Below are 4,756 nucleotides of genomic sequence, written 5' to 3' on the forward strand. Positions count from 1 at the left end.
ACTCGAACACCTATAAAAAGTGTTTGCAGACCGCTTCAGCGGCCGACTCTGCCGCCTGGTCTCTGGTGGGTACAGCCACCGCATACTTTGTGAAATGATGTGTCATGACTAGACAGTACGAGTGTCCCTAGGTAGAGTACCCAATCTGTACATAATTGATCATAAGGAGCTCTAGGGGCACTGAGGTCCGGATGGCCTGGACAGGAGCCCGCTGTTCAGTACTCTTACTCAGCCTGCAGGGCCGACACTTAAGACATGCCTCAGCCACCATTTTGTAGCAGGATATGCTCATGATTTGGAAGCCAAAATCAGGAGTGGGTTCACAAAACACAGAAGAGATGCAAACTTTCTAATCACGTGTCATCTCTGTTTTGGATCCACTCCTGTTTTTTTTGCCCTTAGCAATACTGATGGATTACTGAGCAAATGTTGACCCTATGAATGGGGATGCTCAAAAGACAGGATCCGTTTTTTGGGGTTCTTATGACGGATGAGTAGAAGGGCAAAATAAACAGTGATGTCAACAAGAACTTACTGCTGACACCCTCTCCACTCTGTCAGGGGGACATTAGTTGTCTCAGTGTGTAACAGAACAGGTTCTATAGAAATCTATGTGGAATCAGCTGACGACGGTGTAAAAGGAGTGCGCTCTATCACACTATAGTAGGATCTTGGGTCTCTGCGCGGTTCTTTATATCTGACGCTAACATTGACCTGTGAAGACTGAGTTCACACTTGAGTTATTTGGTCAGCCCCGTAACTGACCGAATAAGTGAAGTGTGAAGTGATTCTAGGAGCGATGTCTGTCATCTGCGTGTCATACTATCTCAGAGTACTGTTTCACTACCACAGTGGACTCCCTATGCGTGTTACTGCAAGGCACAGTGTTATACACCACTATACAGGCTCTTAGCAGCCAGGAAATAGCTTCTTCTTTAACATTTTAATATTTGTCACAAATAAATTCGGATCAAATTGAATATTTTGGGGAAATTTGGCGAACCATCAGAATTGATTTTTTTTTTTATTTGCTCATCTGCAGTGATAATGATAATGGCTACTGAAAAGTTACCTGTACAGAATGGGAAATGATGACCTATTATTAGACCTAGTGGCCGGTGTGAAAGTTGTAGTGTTATAAACACTTTAAATAAAAATAGTGACATGGAAAATTAAAAGATCTCACCTAAAATGGTAAAATATATGTATAGCATAAAAATGCAATTTAAACAATAGGTCATTTTCTGATGACACATTCCCTTTAACTGACCCCAGAGGGGTTTTCTAAAGGTAAAGGGTTGTTGAGAACTTACTGAAGTAGAACAAGCATTGGAGCTTTTGTGCTATTTATGATTTAGAATGTAGTTTGTGTTTTTCATCTCTCATCTTTATTACATGGAAGCAGTACAATTCCAGAAAATAGAAACAAGTGAAATAGTAATGTTTTGTTTAAGTTTAATAAAAGAAAATTCTGCATGCTTCAGAAGCAAAGTCACCTAAGTAACTTAAGTCCACTAGGTGTATAAGGCACACAGTTCAAGTCTCAGGAAAGCTTCCAGCTGCTGCCTTCTTCTTCTGTTCAGAAGACCTTGTGATGGATCTGATCTTTACTTGATCTTCGCTTGCAGAAATGGATGTTATGCATTTGTTGATATCCTGACGCTGAATTTGGAGAGCTGTTCAATAGTTTAAGAAACTGCATTTCCCGGTATTATATGCCGGGCACCACTGTCTATCTTCCTCTCACTTCTCTGCTTTCTTCATTGTAGAAGAGGGCAAGCACTCTTCTTTGGTCTGTGCATGCATGTATCCAGCTACTGTACGCTGGATCATCACATGCACCTTGCACACAGCACAGAGCACCAGCCCCAAAAGGGACATTACTGGTGATGTGCTGTCAACGGGGCATGATTTAGGATCCTGGAAGACAAGTGACCAGTAGACAAAACGTCATCAATACTGGATCACAACAGAGCTTCCAGGGCCACATGACTGAGAGCTCGGAACAGGGAACGATTTTGTGAAGTAAGATAAGTACAGTTAATAACTTAGTCCCTGGTTCTCCAGCTGTCACCTATAAAGAAATGCTCCGAGCCAAATAAAAATCATGCATTTGTAAAGTCCAGTCTGAAAACTTATGTCTTTGCACCATAGTGCAGCAATGTGAAAAATCATTGTCTGCTCTGAGAGCCATACGGTATAATTCCATTATTGAAATCTCTAAGAGATATCAATAAAAAAAATGAGAAGCTCTAAGGACTTGAAAAAGAGCCAGAGCGGCTTGTGAGGGGGACATGTAATAAACCAGGAGTCCATACAATGCAGCCTGGAGTCTTTCACATCCTGATCTTAAATCTCCAGGAGCCATGATAACTTATATGGCATATAGGTATAACATGGTGGTCTTAGATGTTAATACCTCCCTAAAACATGGTCCCTTCACAAAATTTCATATTCTGGCCTCATTTTCTAATCCATCTTCTGTCCATCCAGATCACGCAGGACACAGGTTGTCTTATCGCCCTATAGCCTTCAGCTCAGCGAGTGTCTCGCTATAAATCTGGCGGTTGGAATTGATCTGCATCATCTTGGAGCTCATAATGTTGATGTAAGACAGGCATCGGTCCCAAAAGGCTGTCCTTGAGCCCACCAGGAATGGTGTTTCTGGATACCCATTCTCATTGCCGGTGTAGCAGTGGGTGATGAAGTAGCAGGTCAGGACCGACACTTGAAGCTGTTCTACACTGTCTACCTCTGGGGAGATGAGGTCCCGGCATAGCATATAGAGGAAGACCACGCTGCCTGAGCTCAGGAAACTTACGGGTTGGCAATCCGAAGTAAGGAGATAGTTGTCAATACATTTTAGCCATCCTGTAACCTGTGTAGGGGAAAGATCCAGCTTATAGCACCTCCGACATAGAAAGAGTCCGAGGCACCTCAGGAGCTCACTGGACGGGGTGTAGATCACAACACGCCTCTGAGATGATTGTGCAGGGTCAATCCGACGCCGCTTGGCTGGTAAGTCGGGGAAGCAGTGGCGTCTCTTCCTGGACTTCTTAAGTGCATTGTCCGCCATTGTTATATAGTATCTCACAAAGCCTTTAAAGACAAAAATCCATTATATATATACAACTCTCACAAGACAATACATTAGAGATAATGAAATACCATGTAATGCGATAACACATGCAACTCTGTTCTTCCTGATAAAATTACAAGACCACAAAAGAACATGATGGACCCTCCCAAGTCAGTGAGGTCTGTTGGACTCCAGTGGTTTCCATCATGTGAAGCACTTGTATATGAATCATGGTTTCTGTCATACATTAAAGAAGTATGTCCATTTGGACATCCATGGCAGTTCCACAGAATATGCCATGTCCGGGACCCACTACTAGGACCTGCACCTTATTCAAACACGGGGCCCCATCTTGCATCCACTGGGAATGAAGAGGTGGTTACGGACGTATGGCTCTCTCCATTCAGTTCTATGGGAGTTCCAATATTAGCTAAGAATGCTCAACTATTTTTGAAACTCACATAGAAGTGAATGGAGAGAACTGCTAATGCGTGGCCCCCTCTCCATTCACTGCCGTCAAAAAACGAGAGACCATTCTCAAACCTATCGGACACTTAATGCTCTATGATTTTAAGGCACACAGCAAAAATAGTGTCACAAGCGTACCATGCCACCTAAGGGTATATTCACACATAGCAGTCGATGTGCAGTTAGAGCAGAGTCAAGGCTGAGTTAAAAAGAACATGTGTTTTTTCCATAGTTTTGTGAGGCGATAATCAACCACATTTTTTTTTATAGGTAAAACACAATTATTTTAAGTTTCCCCTATAAAATTGCATATCCAAATATCACATTGCAAAACCACAGAAAATTACAGTAAAACTTACGTTCTGCTGATGTGACTTTATCTGCACGTCAAGTGCTACGTGTGAATACACTCCCATGATTTACTTCCAGGGAATAAAATCCGTCCTGGTCATGTGACACATACACATATATGATAGAGCCGTGTGCCCATCACATGTCCAGGACACATTTTTATCCATTGGAAATAGACAATGAGGTTTCTACTGAATGACAGCAAGCAGAGATCTTAATGAGTGCAAGGAATTGATTCAGAAAGTATATTGAAACATTTAACCCCACGTTACCAGAAAAATGTAAACCAGTTAGTTCTAGAACCGCTTAGAAAACAATAGCAAACGGCCTGGTTGTCACTTACACCACGCAACAAAAAAAAACTTTTCGTCTGCTACTGGGCAAAAACCATTTCTCCTATACTAAATCGAGTGTGCGGATTACAAACCCGAAGTCAGGATTGTTCTAACACGTCACAAAATTTTGCTATGCATAAGTATGTCTAAATGTATGAAGCCCTTGGAAAGATTTGAATAATTTTGAACAGAACGAGTTTTACTCCAACAATTACCTGATCTCCATCAAAGTTTGCGTAGTAAACAGTGTATGAAAATGTAACGGAATAACAACATTACAAAAAGTCTTGTTTTTCGGTTTAAAAGTCTTACTTGAGCAAGGCCCAGTACTGGTAACAGTGCTTCAGGCATCTGCTTCTGCGTTTGTGAAAGGTCATATTTTCCCGTGGCAAAAACCAGCAGTAGTCCCCATCATGTTGGGATTCCAGCGGCCTTGATACCTGTTCTCCATTGTAGAAATATCTTTATGGAACCGCTCTCCATGTTCGTCACTTACGTGTCCCAAATTGGGTTGGAAAAAGTC

At 41.9% G+C, this 4,756-nt stretch overlaps 1 pseudogene; it reads right to left on the reverse strand.

The window, feature by feature from the left end:
- Positions 1–2,494: 2,494 nt before the first annotated feature.
- LOC122939495 lies at positions 2,495–3,076 on the reverse strand (annotated as a pseudogene).
- Between the last annotated feature and the right edge of the window lie 1,680 nt (positions 3,077–4,756).

This window comes from Bufo gargarizans, chromosome 5, assembly GCF_014858855.1.
Source record: "Bufo gargarizans isolate SCDJY-AF-19 chromosome 5, ASM1485885v1, whole genome shotgun sequence".
NCBI lineage: Eukaryota > Metazoa > Chordata > Amphibia > Anura > Bufonidae > Bufo > Bufo gargarizans.